The following is a 20,938-nucleotide window of genomic DNA, read 5'->3' as shown; positions in this document are numbered from 1 at the left end:
CTTGTTTCACAACATACTAAAATCAGACGAGAGTAAATGCATGTTCGCCACCAGCGAACTAGTCCAGTGCTATGTAACCTGTGCTTAATGCCACCTTTTGAAAGTCAATTATGGATGAACAATAAATGCAAAGCTTGCCCGCAACACACAACCATTTAAAAATAGACACGTTCTTGGTGTTTTGGGCCTTTACCAATCTTTCGATTCACTGTTTGTGGTTCACCCTTCAGCGAGCACCCAATCTTCTATTGAACATTGAATTCTCAATTCAATGATTCAATGATTCTTTATCATCAAGTATTGAGCGCCTCTGATCCAGGTAATGGAATTCTCCACATCTAGGTAACTAACCTACAAACATCCTCTCCACCCCCCTCCCCCCATTCCCCATTTCCCCTGGATGAGCACCCATTTCTCCTTTTCGCCTCCCCCCATCCACTTCCACATGTATCGTTCCTCTGGCTTCATATTTCATTCATAGGGTCATTATGAGTCATTATCATTGATCCCATACTTTCCAGAGATGCTGCCTGACCAGCTGAGTTACTCCACAACTTTCAATCTTTTTTGTGAACTAGCATCTGCAGTTCCTTGTACCAACCTGGAACTCTTCAAGATTCTATAAATAATAGTACTCAATAGTACTCAATAGTACTCAATAGCTACTCAATAGTACTCAATAGTACTCAATAGCTACTCAATAGTACTCAATAGCTACTCAATAGTACTCAATAGTACTCAATAGCTACTATAATAAACACATTTCCCTTTATATTTTGAACTTCATTTTTATGAAGAATATCTTTTATAAAGAATAATAGGTTATTTTTTAAACCATTAAAATAGTTCAATAAATAAAGAAAAGCCCAATTTGTGCAAAACAAAGCGAACAAAGCCTTAATAAATAGTAAAATTGAGCTATTAAATAAACATTTATTAACCGATTAATAATTAACGTTTGGTATATATTTTAATATGCATTTGTTTGATATCAAGTAACGTGGAAGAGATATGTAGTTCCGTGTGTGTTAGTGTAATATATATATATACAGACATACACACACTAACTAACACACAGTGAACTTTCTTAAGAATGGTCTCGACCCGAAACGTCACCTATTCCTTCGCTCCATAGATGCTTCCCTCACCCGCTGAGTTTCTCCAGCATTTTTGTCTACCCTCGATTTTTCCAGCATCTGCAGTTCTTTCTTGAACTGAACTTTCTTCTCCTTAACTATATTGTTTACAGAGTACAATGTTTACATATTCTGTTGTGCTGCTGCAAGTAAGAATTCCATTGTTCTATCTGGGACATATGGCAATAAAGCACTCTTGAGAAGCCAGAGCATGTTTTACAGCACATTACATCCAGAGGGGTGAAGTCTCTCCGGCCGCCTGATGGGGGCAGTGAGCCTGCTGCAGTGTGAGTATCTTTGGTGTGAGTGTTGCTGGTGCCGGCCCGACTCTGCAGCCAGACGGGTGAATGTGCCGGCCGGCTGGACGTGCTGCCCTAGTGCTCCCTGGCTGTGCAACACCCGCGTTGCAGCCCTTGTGCCCGTGGACAATGTTACGGCCAATGTTCTGCACAAGGAACCGCAGATGCTGGTTAACAAAAGGAAACATAAAAATGCTGGAGTAGCTCAGAGAGTCTGGCAGCAAGTGTGGAGAAACACACAACATGCGGGAGTAACTCTGAAGAAGGGTCTCGACCCGAAACGTCACCCATTCCTTCTCTCCAGAGATGCTGCCTGACCCGATGAGTTACATTTTGTGCCTATCTTCGGTTTAAACCAACATCTGCAGTTCCTTCCTACACAAATGTGGATAATATGACCCGCTGAGTAGTTTGTCCTCCAGAGATGCTGCCTGAGCCTCCGGCACTGTGCTTGCAATCTCTGACTATGTCTGCTGTCGGAGCTGTGGGTCCATTGCCTGAGCCCTGCCCTGTACTCGGATCACAATTGACCACCCCCCTGTTTAGCTTTCTTTTGTAAAGCAGCAATTGAGACCTTGAACATGAGGGCGAGCATTTTTTTCAGGTTATGTTTTAATATAAATGGCGTAGGAATGGCGCAGGTTGACGGGTCACCTCTGCCCCAGTACTAAGCTGTGCAAACACCAAGGAATTGCAGATGCTGGTTTATACCAAAGAAAGACACAGAATGCGTACTTGAGTCTGATGAAGGGTCTCGACCCAATCTCACCCATTCCTTCTCTCCAGAGATACTGTCTGACCCAGCTTTTTGTGTCTGACTTCGGTGCAAACCGACATCTGCAGTTCCTTCTTCCACAATCTGCTGTGCTCATTAAATGAGCTGAGCCCCGGGACCTTGCTGTCGGTGTGTCTGTGCCGTGTCCACTGGTGCAATGTGGCCATTGGTTGTGGGGCAGCTGTGAATTAGATGCTTTTAAAGAACATGAGCTGGGTTGTAATTAAAATCCGGCAATATTTTGCTCGTACAGGATCACAAAATGGCTTGCGGGGGAAGTATAGCGCTGATCTTATATAAAATGGAACAGCGAATTTGATGATTCAACGTTGAAGTAAAATGTAGTGCGCCGCCCGGGAATCGAACCCGGGTCGCAAGAATGGGAATCTTGCATGATACCACTACACCAGCGGCGCTGTGAAGAAACGCTCGCCACTGTTGCTTATGATCATACAGAATGTAGTAGATTGTTGCTTTTGTGACATGTATTGGTGATGCTGATTGAAAACGAAAATGGAATTCAAGAATCAATGTGTCTTATTGTCATATGTCACAGGCAGAACAATGACATTCTTATTTACAACAGAATATGTAAATACAGTACACTGTAAACAAGAAAATAAATGCAAAACAAAAAGTTCGATATGTGTGTGTGTGTATATATATATGTCATTGTTATATATACGCACACACATGTATAGAAACATAGAAAATAGGTGCAGGAGTAGGCCATTCGGCCCTTCGAGCCTGCACCGCCATTCAATATGATCATGGCTGATCATCCAACTCAGTATCCTGTACCTGCCTTCTCTCCGTACCCCCTGATCCCTTTAGCCACAAGGGCCACATCTAACTCCCTCTTAAATATAGCCAATGAACTGGCCTCAACTACCTTCTGTGGCAGAGAATTCCAGAGATTCACCACTCTCTGTGTGAAAATTTTCTTTCTCATCTCAGTCCTAAAAGATTTCCCCCTTATCCTTAAACTGTGACCCCTTGTTCTCTCATATATATATAATTGTTTGTTTGCTTTTATGTGTGTGTGTGTGTGTGTGTGTATATATATATATATATATATATAAACTAAACAAACAATAATAGTGCAAAATGACAAAACCACTGCCCCCAAGTCTACATACTAAATTCTAAATACTCTCTAGAATTTAGGAGATTGAGAGGGGATCTTATAGAAACTTACAAAATTCTTAAGGGGTTGGACAGGCTAGATGCAGGAAGATTGCTCCCGATGTTGGGGAAGTCCAGGACAAGGGGTCACAGCTTAAGGATAAGGGGGAAATCCTTTAAAACCGAGATGAGAAGAAATTTTTTCACACAGAGAGTGGTGAATCTCTGGAACTCTCTGCCACAGAGGGTAGTCGAGGCCAGTTCATTGGCTATATTTAAGAGGGAGTTAGATGTGGCCCTTGTGGCTAAGGGTATCAGAGGGTATGGAGAGAAGGCAGGTACAGGATACTGGGTTGGATGATCAGCCATGATCATATTGAATGGCGGTGCAGGCTCGAAGGGCCGAATGGCCTACTCCTGCACCTAATTTCTATGTTTCTATGTTTCTACATAGTTCAGAGCATCTCTATAATCTTTGGTTCAGTTGTAGTGTTTCACAGCCTGATGGCTGCATGGAAGAAGCTGCTCCAGAACCTAAACATTACAGTTTTCAGGCTCCCATATCTTCAGATGACAGGAGTGAAATGAGAGCGTGGTGTGGGTCTCTGATGATGCTGGCTTACCGACTCCTGTAAATCCTGGATGGTGTGGAGGTCAGAACCCGTGATGGGCTGGGCAGTGTTCACCATTTTTTGCAGTCTTCTCCACTCCTGGGCATTCAAGTTGCCGAACCAGGCCATGATGGAATCAAAGACATTTGTCTAAAAGCACAAAATTGTTTCAAGAGGATTGCCAGCATTTTGTCTACAATTTTCATTCTGCTAACTTTTAATTGGTTTGGCTTCTCAATGAGTGAACAATACTTTATAGTCATATGTACCTCGGTACAGTGAAATACTTTGTTTTGCATACAACCCGGTAAATGATATACAATAGCAAACCTCACCTAGGCTGTACACAAGTGTTGCCACGTTCCTGACACCGACAAAGTTACAAAAGTTCACCAAACAGCCCTATCTTACTTCCCTATCTTCTGCCTGCCACTGCACATGGCAGCAGCAGATCGATCTATCAATCTCCATCTCAAAAAGATTTCCTTGTCTTGGAATCTACAGCCTTCTGTGGCAATGAATTCCACGGTTTCACCACCTTCTGACTAAATAAATTACTCCTCATCTCCTTTCTAAAGGTAAAATCCTTTTATTCTGAGGCTGTGGCCTCTGATCCCAGACTATTCCGTTAGTGGAAACATCTTCATCACATCCACTCTATCCAGGCCTTTCACTCTTTGGTAAATTTCAATGAGGTACCCCCTCATCCTTCTAAACTCGAGAGAGTACAAGCCCAGTGCCGACAAACGCTCATTGTATGTTAGCCCAACCATCCCTGAGATGATTGTGATTACAGAGTGGTAGCAGTCAAATACAGGACAAGGGCGGTCCCGTATGGGACAAACCAATTTAGCCCAATATGCAGGATATCCTGGGAAATACGGGACAGTTGGCAACCCTAGTGGCAGGTGGCTGGCAAGTCTGTGAGCCGCTTGGCTCAGAGTTCCCGGCCAATTACCTGCAGGAGGGGGAGGCTGCCAAGCTGGCCCTTGCTCGTGAAGGGCCTATCATATCCATGCACCTATCTAATTCTTTTCGTAAATGGTGCGATAGTCCCTGCCTCAACTACCTCCTCCGGCAGCTCATTCCATATTCCCACCCTTTGTATGATAAAGTTACCCCTCAGATTCCTATTAAACCTTTTCTCCTTCATCTTAAACTTATGTCGTCTGGTCCTCAATTTTCCAGCTACAGTGGAGCACTCTTTTCGGAACAGGCCTGCACCAAAGAAGGATTTTAGAGAACTGCATGTTCTAATATTTCAAGGTATAAATATTATTCAAGCAATTGGCTTGTGGACAACTGGCAGTGGTTTACCCTACAAATGATACAATGCGTCAAGTTGTCTTTTGTAGTGTGAAAATAAGCGTTTGTACTTCCATTTTATCAATAGTTTCATTATTATTTTAAGAACAACATCGTCACAGAGTAACCTCTATTAGTACCACTTGAAAAAGAAAGCTTTGTAACATGCATCCTCAGAAAATGTACAGAACATCACTCACTAGACTGGTTCTCTGCACTACAAGGTAAATTTCCAAATTATTTCAATTCAAAATGTGTTGGAAAGATGCAAAGTTTTTCAAGTGTTCGTATGCGGGAGGCGTCCCCAGGGACAGGCAAGGAGAGGGACATGGAGTCCAAGGAAGGAGATGTCTGGAGGCCAACAGCCGCCTGGGACTTGCTAGGATCAGGCGCCGCTCATGAGAACTATAGCGTGGAGTTTAAAATGACGCCAAAAAACATGGTGCCTGTAAATAATTGCCCCTAATTTGAAGGGAATGGATGAGAAAGTGGAATAACATAGAACGACTGTGAATGGGTGATTGATGGTTGACATGGACTCGTTGGGCAGGTGGTGCTTCAAAACTAAACTAAACTAAACTAAACATTCAAAAAATGAAAATGCTGTGTATTTTCTCTGTATATTTCTGTTATAGTAGGCCCTCGCTTATTCAATGCTAATATATTGCAGATTTACCAATAATCTAATTTATTTTCTAGTCCCAACTCTAACAACATAACTCTAATGATGCATGTTAATCAATAACAATCTTCACCCCAGGTCTTTCATTATGCAACGATACTGTTTTGAAATTTTGTCATTAATAATCCATTGAAAATCAATCACTTCGTGAATAGAATTTCAGTGGTATCAAAGGCAAATCACGACCGAACAGCTATTGCAAAGTCGCTGAGAATATAGTTAAGATATTATTTTCAAAAGCTCATCTTTTGACCTTAACAAAGTGGTAGTTTAATGAATCATTGTATGGAAACCACAACTCTGTGAATCACACTTTGGGACGTTATAATGAGGAATTGATTGTCAAGCTCGATGTAACATTCAAAGGTTGGAAGTTACAAAAATAGCTGTCTGAAGAAGGGTCATGTCCTGAAACATTGCCTGTCCAATCCCTCCCCAAACGTTGCCTGACCCACTGAGTGCCTCCGGCACTTTGTGTTTTGCTCGGGATTCTATCATCCGAAATTTCCTGAGTCTCTACCATTTTCATTGTTGCGTATTTAAATGTTATTTATTTATGGACAGTAGCAAGTAAATTAAATTTTAACATAAAGTACCTTCAAATACTTTTCAGAAAAGTTTAAAACTATAAACTTTGCACATAATGAAAATTAAAGAAAATACCCCTGGCGTTTTTCAGTAGGAAAATAAATAATTAGGTGACAACTGAATCTATCTTTTGGAGCTTGGGAAAAGCCAGCAGGCTTGTTCTAGGCCACCTTGTTCTAGGCAACTTGAATGCCAGTTGCTGCTCTCCAGATGACCCAATCTCATTGCAGGCTATCTTTGAGGCAGAACCATTGGGTGAACAGTGGGCAAGTTCTTTCAAACAGCCACCAGTCAGAGGTTGACCCTGTGCTGTGGGCCAGATGTTGTAGAAAAGGTCATTTCAATCACCAGAGACAATCAGAAGAATTAATTGGTTATGTACAAGTTGAATCCTTTTAAAAAGCAGCTGCACTGTTGTTAAAAGCAACATCTCACTTATATCAGAGAAAAAAAAGTTCCAAGTGGCTTGGTAATAACATTATCATGGATCAAAGTACAAACATTAATACAGTTTTTAGCTGCTACTTTAAAATGGAATGTTAAACTGATACTTCTGAATGGCCAGGGGATGTGGAAGATCCCACAGCAGCATTACAACGTTGACCAGGTGACAATTGATCTATCTATCAGCATTGCTGAAACATTTTCTGGCCTTTATTGTGGTTCAGTGGTAGATCTGCTGCATTACGGGCAGCACAGTGGTAGAGCTGCTGCATTACAGCGCCAGAGCTGCGGGTTCGATCCTGGCTACAGGTGCTGTTGGTACGGAGTTTGTACGTTCTCCTTGTGACCGGGTTTTCTCCGGGTGCTCCAGTCTCGTCCCACATTTCAAAGATGTGGAGATTTGTAGATTAATTAGCTTCTGTAAATTGTCCCTAGAGTGTAGGATAGAACTAGTGTATGGGTGATAGCTGGTCGGCGCAGACTTGGTGGGCCAAAGGGCCTGTTTCTGCGATGTATCTTTAAACTAAACTGAACAAAACTAAACTAATGATGATGCAAGAAGAGGAAAATGTTGTCCTTTGGTGTAACTTGAAAAAAACACTTTCATTAAACATATGATTTTAATAAAGAGTCTACATTCTGATGTTATCACCAGTGAGGTCTTTGCAGACCATGTCTGCCAAATGGCATTGATTTTAATGTAGTTGGTCTTCTTCCAGAGTGAGTAGAGCTGTCCTTTTCTTTAAGCTAAGTCATTGCTCATGCCAGTGGAAGGGAAAGTTAGGTTCCAGCTGCAATGTATTAACACGAGTCAAATGGTTTGTACATGTTTAACAGGCTTACCACAAATTTGAACGTATCTATATCATGCTCACATTTTACAAGCAATCTTTGCAGAAAATAGCTGCAAAGACAATTAATAAACAAGGCAACTATTTGAGAATTGTGGTGTTGTAAACAGAAATGAATGTAAATTAAAAATGAATAATAATTAATAGCTATCACTATGTGCAAGAGTAATGTTTATGAATTAAATATTGTTCTGTATTTTGCATTTTGGGAAGCGTTTAATTAAGAGTCTTAAATCTTTGAAACCACGTGTTTTCAATTAACAATGATGTTGATGGCAATTTCATCTGCATAACTTCTTGGAATACTAACAGGATTGATCCCGGTTTGGACGCCAGCCCTGGTTCCGATATTTGTAAGAAATGTTCTGGTTATGAATCGATGCAGCACAAATTATAAACTAAACTCCTTTAAGATCAAAACATATAGGAGTAAGCCATATGGAACCTCAGGTATACTTTCCCTTTGGTATCTCTTAATGAATCTGTGGAATTCTTTGCCACAGGAGGCTGTGGAGGCCAAGTCAATGGATATTTCGTTCAGCCAGAAATAGATAGATTCTTCATTAGTACGGGTGTCAAGGGTTACGGGGAGAAGGCGGGGGGGTGGGGTTAGGAGGGAGAGATAAATCAGCCATGATTGAATGGCGGAGTATTGATGGGTCGAATGGCCTAATTCTGCTCCTGTCACGTATGACCTTTTCCACCATATGCCATTGTCCTATGATCTCTTTCATGCCCAATAATTCCTCAGTCTCAATCTTGATACATATGATGACTGAATGTCCTAAACCAGTTGAAATCGGTTCTGTGGGTTGCAATCAGCTGGAAAAAAGCAATTATCCTAACCTCAATTCCAAATCCCCAATCTTTACCCATATATATGTGGGGGGGGGACACTGTGCCCCACTGTGGGATGGCACATGACACAGCGGTAGAGTTGCTGCCTTATACCGTCACAGATCCTCCAACTGCTGGAACCATCCTCACCGAATCCGCTCTATCTGGGCTTTTCATTATTCGGTAGGTTTCAAAAACATTCCCCCCTCGCTTCCCCTCACCCTTTTTGCTCATTCATACAACTGATCTACATATTTCCTGGACTGTGTCTCCCTTGCCATTGAATTACTTGGCTGGGATTAAACAACAAATTTGGATATGTCACAGCATCTCTTCATTAATTTGCAAACAGCTGGGTGCCAGTGGTGGCCCTCCGTGAAGAAACATCCTGGCTGCTCATTTAAACCCAAGGCAGCTCATAACAAACCAGAGGCAAGATTTTGTAAAAACCAAAACAAATTTGTTTAAACATCAACTGTGCAGAAAAATGTTCCACCGAGTCTCCAAGTTTCCACTAATTTCAAAATTTCAAAAAATGCCCATATTCAGATTTCCTAGTTGATGGGATATCGTGGAAAACACAGTGATATTTTTAAACAGTGAACCTATAATAAAAATAATGTTTTTTGACATGGTAACTAAATTATTGCTAAGCTATTTAAACATATAAATAGTTTTAATTAGTTATATAAAAACCCACCAGCTATTTTAAGTTTCAGTCTAATGATATCAATCAACCATAACTTGATTATGTTTGCCTTTAATTTTGTAACTTGAAATTGAAAGGATAATTTGATTGGGATTTCTCCACGCCCCTTTGATTCAGTTGAGAATCCCTGTTAACAATATCAATCATTCTGTATTTGCCTCATTAATAACATTTGTAGTAAATATCTACCAGATGCACAATTACAGATGGATCCTATGCCCTGCATTGAGGTTACTTTTTCAACATGGTTTCACTATTTAATTTAGGTGATTAGTTACACCATGTGCTGAAATTAATCTATTTGTCAATGTTATTCAACTGAATATTCTGTTCCACTGTCCACGCTGTTTTATGGTTTTGAAATAAACATTATTATTTGTTGCATTATAGACTCAGTTTAGTTTAGAGATACAGCAGGGAAACAGACTCTTCAGTCCAACGAGTCCATGCTGACCAGTGAACATTTATCCTACACACTGTTACAAGAGAACAGGTTCAAGGATCTGACTAATAGAACAGAAAAAGGCTCACTCATCTGTTTAATTACAAATGTTTTATTGGCAAGAGAGAGAACAAAAACAATACTTGGCTTGGTATACAGCAGCTCACCTCTCTCTATCTCTCTCTCTGCCTCCATCCACGGCACTGATCGCGACTCAACCCGACGTAGACTGATGCGTAAATGTAATACACACAGCGCTAACGGTTTGGCGCGCAAACGTTTACACAGAGCGCTGTCAGCTTAGCATGTGGGGATTTAAACAAAGAGCTGTTGGCTGCAGCGCTATGGGTTCCAAATATAGCGTTACCGGCCACAGTGTTCAGGCAAAATTCTTCGTATAACATTCCACCCCTTGAACAGTCTGGTTACCGTCACATCCGGTACTAAAGTCCATGTGATGCCAATCCACACATACAACGTCGTAATATTATTGCCAAAAAGATTGTCCCAATGGTCAGTCCCCAGTGCACCCCTGTTGTCCAGCAGCCTCCAAACATCCTGAAAGGCCACCATCCTCCAGGGGGATTATGGTCGTGGTACTGTTCTCCAACCCTTCGAATCTTCTCCACGACATCAAGGATGCAGTAAGCGAGGTTGGTGACGTTCTCTTTTACCTGTCACCGAGTCTGTATGACCACCCATGGTACAAATTAACTTGTTTTGTCGGAGGTCCCAAACCTTAATGCCGTCATCAATTCCACCAGAGATAATCTGATCGCTTGTGTCATTAAACGTTGCTGCGTATATTAAACGTTGTTGTGTATATATATATATATATATATATATATATATATATATATATATATATATATATATATTACACACACACAAGATAGGCACAAATTGTTGGAGTAACTCAACGGGACAGGCAACATCTCCGGAGAGAAGGAATGGGTGTCGTTTCGGGTCGAAACCCTTCTTCAGATTGGTGACAAAGGGGTTTCACAGAATCCCTTAAAAAGAAAATTATCATCATAAAATTATTATATTTGGGGGTTTGGGGGTAGCATTTGGACAAGTAGATGGATTGGACAGGTTTAGTGGTATATGGGCCATATGCAGGCAGGTGGGACTCGTTTAGATGGGGCATGTTGGCCGGAATTGGTAAGTTGGGCCGAAGGGCCTGTTTCCATGCTCTGTGACATATAAATACTCGTATATATTCTACAGATGTGCCGTAGGAAACATTTTATCAGGAAGCATCAGAGCATGGTTTGGGAACAGCTGCATCAAAGGCCACAAGAAATTGCAGAGTTGTGGAATTAGCCCAGACCGTCACACAAACCAACCTCCCGTCCATTGACTCCATCTATACTTCACACTGTCATGCAAAGCCACCAGCATAATCAAGGAGCAGTCTCACCTAGTTTGCCCATAATTCTCCCCTCTCTCATCAGGCAAGATGTGCAGAAGGGTGAAAACACAGACTGCCAGATTCAGGGGCAGTTTCTTCCCAGTTGTTATCAGGCAACTGCCCCATACTCTCAACAGCTAAAGTGTGGTTCTGACCTCCCATCTACCTCATTAGAGACATTAAAACGATCTTTAATCAGACTTTATCAGACGTTACACAACAAAGTTGTATCCTTTATCCACTATCTGTACACTGCGAATGGCTTGATTGTAATTATGCATCATCTTTTCTTTGACTGGAAAGCACACAACACAAAAGTTTTTCTCTGTTTAAACTAAATTAATCTAAACGAAATCAGAGCCAATTTAGACTAGTAATAATAATAATAATATATTTTATTTATTGGGCGCCTTTCAGACATCTCAAGGACACCTTACATAGGTTAACAGGAAATATAAACATATAATCAGAATAAAATAAATAATAAAGACATCACAGAAACACAAATTAAAAACAGAATTCAGTCCAAAAACAAAAATCAAAAATTTGATACCATTGTAAATACAGAAATAATTTTAGTTTACTTGATCTCAAGATCGGGTCCTCTCCGAGACTTCCTGAAATGGCAGCTATATGGAGGTGATTACCTCAGATATGATAAGCCTCCACTTCTAATTATTCGGTCACCACCAATATCACAGCATGTTCTTTTGGTGTTGTTCGTGGAGGACACCATTAAATAGGTGGCACCAATTAGATTTTGTTGCATAAAAGCAGGAGTATCCTAGCAGTATACTACAAATGTTCACAAAGTGCTGGAGTAACTCAGCGGGTCAGGCAGCATCTCTGGAGAGCATGGCTAGGTGACATTTCAGGTCGGGACCCTTCTTCAGACTGATCAAAGGAAACGCACAAGTACACATCGTTCAGTTTATTGATGTTTTTTATATTTCCCATTTGCTATTTCTTGTACCTGTCCAAATCCACTGGGTTAAAACTCGTGTCACCAACATAAATAAAGCTTCTATCATTCACGTAGCAATCCTTTAGAAGATTTCTTTGCATTCAAAAATAGAGCTGAAGTGAGAGTCTATTCCTATCACAATCTCAGGGATAAAACTCTTTCTAACCTTGCCATATGGTTAACAAGAAAGTATCAAACTTAAAACCAGTAGCCATTTTTAACTCCAGTAACAAATGGTTTTAGCTGAGCAAGTGTTGTTCCTTCCCCCATAAGATGTCATGTATTGTGTTCACTCATAAATATTGGCCAATATAAGGGTTGTTATGCTTCCATGACTTGTTTCACAATTGCTTCTTATTAAATCTAACATCCATTCACTTTGAATGTAGTGGGAGCTGCAGCACTTTAAATCTGAAGGAATGTGACATGTACACTGTAATTGGACCACACAATCGCCTTCTTGAGTAATCCTGAGCACGAAGGCTCTGCTGGTTATGATGGCCATCGGTTAAAGCAGATCTGTCAAAATATGGACAGTCTATGCATTGGAAATAAATGAGGTGTAGACTACTGCAGAATTTATGAATCGGAAAGAGTTTTGTTTTGTACAAATAGAGGTTTGACCCATATTCCTTCTGGAAACGCATGATTCCTTTTAAAACGTTGGTACATCATGCTTAATTCATTTTATGAGACTTGCGATGGTTAAAACATTTTTCTATTTTATGAAGCATCATATATTCACTTGGTTGGTTTGACAGCATTCTCGTGCATTCTAAACCCTCTTGTGGCCAATGGTGAGTTTAGATTGACAACTGGACCACTGGTCATTTATTTCAAAGTTAATGTATACAAACCAAGAGCTCTCCAACAAAGTGAACATCTTCCACAATTTAACACGCTCCCCATGGCTCGTTATATTATGGTACTTTGGTGCCAACACTCTGTGCCTTGCAGTTGAAATCTTAGACATCGGAATTTCCGAGTGGAAAGGTAGTGTAGTAATTAAGTTAGTGTATGAGTAGCTCGTGTTCTAAACCATTGATTCAGTGACTGGAGTTTTAATCCCAAGGGAAAAGTTCAATTAAATGAATCAGGAATTTTGTTGAAGAGATGCATGGGCACCACCTTGGCATATCTGGTATAGTTGCTGCCTCACAGCACCAGAGACTGAGGGCTATAACTATGTGTGTATGGAGGGAGGGTTGGGGGTGGGATAGTGAGGGGTGGGGAGAGGAGGATGGGAGGGGGGAGGGTGGGGGGAGGGGGGGGGTGATGGTTTCATGAAGTAGGATTATATAGAGATCTAAGTAATAAACAAATGAGGCCAGGAAGGAAGATATTAAGGAATGGAAGCCAATGTAGATCATGATTAACTGAGTTGAGGTTAACGATGGCTCAGCAGTAGAGTTGCTGCCTCACAGCTACAGAGACCTGGGTTTGATCCTGACTCCGGGCGCTGTCTGAATGGGGATCCAAACCAGGCAAACTGTTACATTCTGATTGGTGCTGAGCTTGGTGACTGTTGGTGGAACTCCCTCCAGCCAGAGGAATGGAGAGTATTCCACCACCCTCCCGCCTTGTGGATTGCACATGGTTCAATGAGCATGTTACAAACAAATGAGTTTGATGACTTCTTCCATCCCTATAAGAACGATGCAGCTTAGATTGGTGATGAATTATTGGCTGGAGAGGTTATGTCCTGTGGGCGACAAACAAGGACAACCTTTCATACATGCCGTTTTGTATTTACAAAAGCAAGTTTATTGCATGTAAAAAGCAACTAAAACAGCTAATACACTACTCTAGAGAACTGTCGAGGCAAAAAAAAAGAATATACATGGAAGCAAAGTTTCAAGTTAAAACATTATTACTCTCGTCTAACACACAGTCAAGCGCCTGTAGTACCCAGCGGCCCCAGAAAGTGTTCAAGGTACCATGGAACAATGCGTGCTCCCTCTCCAGGGACACCCGGGCACCATTCATAACATTGGTGACAATGTTTCAGATGAGGGGAATTTCCTGAAAGACATTGGATGGGACAACACCCAGGAAATCATTGATGCAAATGAATCCAGAGATGATCACAGCATGGGCCAGAGCTTCAGTGTCAATGGAATGATTCAGAGCGTTATTGAACAATATTGGGTAGCTGAGAAAAGGTGTTCCTCTGTAGTGCCAGACCATTCACTCAGGGTTGCGTAAGGTCCAAATCGGGACAGTCTGGAATTGCCGGAGACAGCAGCAAATCAAGAGCACAGGATTGATGCCAAGAGTACAATTGGAGTATTGACCTCTTCCCCATTCTGGTGGGGAAGAGTTTGTTGCAATTCCATGAGGTCTCTCCTGATTTGAACCTGGAAAATGATCTGCAGATCACAGCTCACTTGTTTTGTGTCAGCCAAAACCTGGCACCGCTGCAGTGTTCTACACCCATGTCATCCGCACCCATGTGCTCGACACCCGTAAAATCATGTTGGCTTTAGTTTAGTTTAGAGATACAGCGCGGAAACAGGCCCCTCGATCCACCGAGTCCACGCCGATCAGCGATCTGTGTACAATAATACTATCCTACACAATTGGCACAACTTACAATTTTTACCAAAGCCAATTAACCTACAAATTTGTACATCTTTGGAGTGTGGGATGAAAACGGAGCACCCTGGAAAACCCATGTGGTCACGGGGAGAACGTACACACTCCGTACAGATACCACCCATGGTCAGGATCGAACCCAGTTCTCTGGTGCTGTAAGGCAGCAAATCTACCATTGTGCACTGTTCCAAATGAAAGATTAGGAATTAAGTTCCAGAAGGATTAAGAAAAATGGTTTAGTTTAGTTTAGTTTAGTTTATTGTCACATGCACCGAGGTACAGAGAAAAGCTTTTTGTTTTGTATTAGTCAAGAGAGTTTATTGTCATGTGTCCCAAATAAGACAATGAAATCCTTGCTTGCTGCAGCACAACAGAATATTGTAGGCATAAATACAGATCAGATCAGTGTGTCCATATAGAATATACATATACACACATAAATAAACCGATAAATGCAATAGGCTGTTATACTTCAGAGTTTGTTTGAAGTTGTGTTTAATAGCCTGATGGCTGTGGGGAAGAAGCTGTCCCTGAACCTGGATGTTGCAGATTTCAGCCTTTTCACACTTCTGTACCTCTTGCCTGATAAGAGGGGAGAAGAGGGAGCGATCGGGGTGAGATTCGCCCTTGATCGTGCTGGTGGCCTTGCCGAAACAGAGTGAAGTTTAGATGGAGTCAATGAAATAGGTGAATGAAAGATGGAGAACTCAGTCAGGTACAGGAGCAGAAATAAAAAGAGGAAAACCATAGTTGGATAAACAAAAAGTGAAAAATAGACAAGAAGGGAAATAATTAAGTCTTCAATTTGGCATTTTAAAACATCTTAAAAAAGGAATAAACTAAACAAACACGATATTCTTCAATGTTCAGTGCCAGGGATTTGATTAAAAGGTATTAATTACTAGCCTTACATCTCCCGGTTGCCAAACACTTTTAACACCCCTTCCCATTCCCATAGTGACCTTTCTGTCAGTGAGGCCAAAAGCAAATTGGAGGAACAGCCCCTCATATTTCACTTGGGCAGCTTACACCCCAGCAATATGAATATTGATTTCTCTAACTTCAAGTAACTCTTACATTCCCTCTCTCTCTCTGTCCCTTCCCCACCCTAGTCGTCCTACTAGTTTCATTGTAATCCAGCTTAGTTTCATTCATGATCAGCTTCTCCACAGCCAACAATGAACCATTGTGGGCTCCACCTTTCCTTGATTTGATTTGTCCTTTTGCATATTTTTCGTTCATTTGTTCTTTGAACCTTTTCTTTTCTTTAGTTTCCCTCTGCCCTGACTTTCAGTCTGAAGAAAGGTCTTGACCTGAAATGTCACCAATTCCTTTTCTCCAGAGATGCTGCCTGACCCGCTGAGTCACACCTGCATTTTGTGTCTATCTTTGGTGTAAACCAGCATCTGCAGTTCATTCCTTAAATAACTGTTGTGGCTTTTCTTTGTAACTACCGTTCAAACACAGTAACTTTGTGACATTTGATGCATGCCGTTGCAGGGCAGATGGTGAGACGTTAGATCGGTATAGCTATATTTGGAGTATTCCACAGTTCGCAATGATGTATCCCACTTGCAATCTCACCGCCCCCAGCCAACAATCAGGCCATCAGGGACCCTCACTGCCTGAGGTCATCTGTTGCCGGCCATGATTTGTCTTTGTTTTCTTGTTTCCATTCCCTTCCCCCCCACCCCCCACCCCACCACCTCACCCATACAATCAGTCTGAAGATGGGTCCCGACCCAAAACATCATCTATCCAATTTCTCCAGAGATTCTGTCTGACCCGTTGAGTTACTCCATCATTTTGTATCCATCTGTTGCATAAACCAGCATCTATAGTTGATTTTTAATACATTCAGATTCAGATTCAGATAAGATTCAAACTTAATTGTCATTGTGCAGTGTACAGTACAGAGACAACGAAATGCAGTTAGCATCTCCCTAGAAGAGCGACATAGAATATGAGCAATTATGTTTGGAGTGGATTACTGCAAACAAGATTTCCTTTCCACTGAGCATCTGCCCCCTCTCCTGTAGCTGTTGCACCACTTGTCAATGAATGGCAGTTCTCACGATTAGAATCATTGTTATTTCACCAGCAAGATCAGTCTGATGTGTCCTGTAGCTAATTCAGTTTGAACTGTAGAAAGAGCAATAAGTTTGTTCCAGTTGGTGAAACCTATTCTCTGGTGTTTCATGGATATTTATTCTTAGTTGGAACAAAACCATGTTGTTGCTTAAGTTTCAGGAATCATGTGGAGGCCAAGTCAATGGGTCTTTTTTAAGGCAGAGATAGATAAATTCTTGATTAGTACAGATGTCAGGGATTATGGGGAGAGGGCAGGAGAATGGGGTTAGGAGGAGGAGATAGATCAGCCATGGTTGAATGGCGGAGTAGACTTGATGGGCCGAATGTCCTCATTCTCCTCCTATCACTTATGAACGAATGAATATGAACTTTTGAGGCCATCGTCTTTGGCATGTCCTTGTCTTGGAAATCGTTACTCTCAGAAATCTGGAAGGATACTGTATATGAGCTTTAAGAGGTCAGACATATTTCCGTCATAATTTCAAAGTAATTTAAAAGAAAAAAAATTGGAATCTGTGAATAAGTTAGCATTCATAATGACAAGTGAATGGCCCATCATCATTTGGAAGCAGTATAAAAACAGGCTTCAGTGCAGAAAAATAGTGATAATCATTGATTTAGATTAAATCTTCACGAGGGTCAACAAAGTGGTGCAAATGCAGTAATTAATACAATGCATAATTAATAGCATGCATTTAATTCAGGCTCAGTGTAAATGCACCATTGCAGTGGGCTCTCTGCCCAGATGCCAGACACAAAGGTAGTTTCCAAACCTTACTGAAGGTAGGAGGTTCTTCAGTTCACCTCGACTGGTTTAGCCTGCTCATCAAAGTTGTTTCCCAGGGCGTGTTAACTTTTGCAAGCTAAGAGCTACTCCGAGCTAGTTTTGTTTATTGCTACGCGTAACGAGGTACAGTTGCATGATAACCAGTCAGCGGAAAGACAATACATGAATACAATTGAACCATCCACAGTGTTCAGATATAAATGACGAAGGGAATAATGTGAATAAAGTTTAGTGCAAGATAAGTCCAATCAAAGATAGTCCGAGGGACTCTAATGAGGTAGATGGTAGCCCAGGACTGTTTTGGTTCTCCTCTCTAGGATGGTTCAGTTCAGTAACAGCTGGGAAGAAACTGCCCCTGAATCTGGAGGTGTGGCTGGGATGAGACTCGCCCTTGATTATGTTGGTGGCCCTGCCGAGGCAGCATGAGGTGTAAATGGAATCAATGGAAGGGAGGTTGGTTTGTGTGAATCTAAACATCTGAATAGGCTACAGGTGAGAACTTGTAACTTGTGAGAAAGCAAATTAACTTGCTCGAGGGAGAATGAGGTAACGCCCTGGCAGTGGTACCATGGCTACCCAGTAGTTGGTTTACCCAGATGTAAAGTGTGGATCAGTTCTAGAGTCCCTTCAGCACAAGTTCCATGATTGGTTTCCGAGCCAATTAAATAGTGTACTGAGCCAGTGTAACTAGTGGGGACGATGGCACAGTGATGGACATCACAGACCAAAGCAAACAGAAGACCCACAGTGCAGATGTCCTACTATCTCTCCTCTGTTGGTCACAGTCATGGACCATCTTCACACAGCACACTAACCAAGGAGCTGTTGCCCTCCTGAACTGTGGCCAACTCTGTACAACAGGATTTGACATTCTAAGACAGAAACATACCACATCATTATTATCATTATCGATATTAGTGCAAGGCTCCAGCAAAAACAGGCCATTATCTTTGGCCAGCACATTGGCACAGCTGCTCCATCACCAGAGACCATGGGGTCGATCCTAACCTCGGTGCTGTAGAGAGTTAAAGGGCCATATAGCACAGTTTCAGGCCCTTCAGCCCAACTCATCCATGCCGACAAAGATGCCTGTCTAAACACGCCCCATTTGCCCTGATTTGTCTCTCTAAACCTTTCCGATGCATATTTCCTACTTTGCACTATCATCTGGTTCAACTATCCACAAAGATTCGGAAATGAGTCTCTACACTAATCGAAATTTATTCATATTTCATCAACACTTTTAGCTCATATAGTTAATCCAAGTTTTCCTCCAGTTCTTTCTTAGTTCAATTTCATCTGTCGTATATTAAACCCCTTCACTAATCTAGTGAACAGTACATCCAGTCTTTAATTCCAAATATACAAATTATAATGGAATGGTAACAAGTATATTATATTTGTCTCATTAATACTCTTTGTACTTCTCACCATGGTCCCTTATGTTATGTAATAAATATGACCTTCCACGCTATCTTAGATCTTCCCCTATTGTTCTATCCTTCTGATCCATTTTCAACTCTTAAAACTTGCTTAACATTTATTAATTCTGACAAAAAATATTAAGCTGAAATGTTAACTTTGTTTCTTCCCTGGGTGATGTTGCCTGACTTGCTCAGTGTTTACTGCACTTTCTGTGTTTTATCTAACTAACAAAAGTATCTTGAGAGTTCAAATCGAAAAATACAAATGCACAGAGTGGCATTTCGCTCATGGGTCTTAAAAACTATCCCTCTTGTTCATTCCTCCTTATGCTTCCTCCTCAACTCTTACTCCTACACTTGGTCAAAACATGCTAGGTCTATACATTTTTTCCATTCTGATGAAAGATAATCAAACTGATATGGAGACAAGAAATTCCAGAGGCTGATATCTTGAACAAAAATCATGTGCTGGAGGAAATCAGGGCTCAGACAGCATTTGTAGAGGGAATGGACATTTGATGTTTCAGGTCAGAACTGTTCCTCAGACTGATGCAGATTGACAGATTCATCATGACTTCAATCCCCACTAGTGTTGTCTGACCTCCTACATATTTCTAGCATTTTCTATTATGATATCTCTCATGACGGCATATTGGTATAGCTGGTAGAGATGTAGCCTCACAGTGCCAGCGACCCAGGTTCGATCTTGACCTCGGGTGCTGTCTGTGTGGAGTTTGCATGTTCTCCCTGTGATCTCGTGGGTTTCCTCCAGGTGCTCCGAATATATACAATATTATATATAAGGACGTGCGGGTTTGTAGATTAATTTGCTTTGATAAGTTATTAAATTGTCCCTAGTGTGTAGGATTGTGCGAGTGTACGGGGTGATCACTGGTCAGCACGGACTCAGTGGGCTGAAGGGCCTGTGTAGGAAGTGAATGAGAAAGTGGGATAACATAGAACTAGTGTGAACTGGTGTTCAATGGATGGCATTGACTTGGTGGACCGAATGGCCTGTTTTTCATGTTGTATCTCTAAACTAAATTAATAGGTAGGAAAGAACTGCAGATGCTGGTTTAAACCGAAGATAGACACAAAAAGCTGGAGTAACTCAGCGGGACAGGCAGCATCTCTGGAGAGAAGGAATGGATGACGTTTTGTGTTACCTAACAAACAGCTAACAATGGCCTGTTTCATAGAAAACATAGAAACATAGAAAATAGGTGCAGGAGTAGGCCATTCAGCCCTTCGAGCCTGCACCGCCATTCAATATGATCATGGCATTTCATCCAACTCAGTATCCTGTACCTGCCTTCTCTCCATACCCCCTGATCCCTTTAGCCACAAGGGCCAACATCTAGCTCCCTCTTAAATATAGCCAATGAACTGGCCTCAACTACCTTCTGTGGCAGAGAATTCCAGAGATTCACCACTCTCTGTGTGAAAAATGTTTTTCTCATCTCGGTCCTAAAAGATTTCCCCCTTTTCTTTAAACTGTGACCCCTTGTTTGTTTCCATTATCATCATTACTTTTTTGCATATCTTTCATTCATTGTTCTTTATCTCTCTACACCATCATCTATATCTCTCCTTTCCCTTTTCTCTAAGTAGCCTAAAGAAGGGTCTCGACCCGAAACATCACCCATTCCTTCTCTCCAGAGAGGCTGCATGTCCCGTTGAGTTACTCTGGTTTTCCTACACAGATACCACTCTTTCGTAGCATTTTATATATTTGTTGCCAATTCTATATCATAGTTTCACCGTTGACAGAATGATGATTCTTGCCTTGCTGGTTATTATTTTATTATAGATTTTTACTGCTGGTCACCAGCTACAGTACATAACACTGAGCTCCCCAG

General features: G+C 41.4%; 1 non-coding gene across 1 annotated transcript; it reads right to left on the bottom strand.

Annotated features, from left to right (window-relative positions):
• Positions 1-2,555: 2,555 nt before the first annotated feature.
• On the bottom strand, positions 2,556-2,626 carry trnag-ccc. Its single transcript has one exon. It is a non-coding gene; the product is annotated as a tRNA-Gly (tRNA).
• Positions 2,627-20,938: the final 18,312 nt, after the last annotated feature.

This window comes from Amblyraja radiata, chromosome 26 (genome assembly GCF_010909765.2).
Source record: "Amblyraja radiata isolate CabotCenter1 chromosome 26, sAmbRad1.1.pri, whole genome shotgun sequence".
Taxonomy (NCBI): Eukaryota; Metazoa; Chordata; class Chondrichthyes; order Rajiformes; family Rajidae; genus Amblyraja; species Amblyraja radiata.
This window is presented reverse-complemented; position numbering and strand designations above follow the sequence as displayed.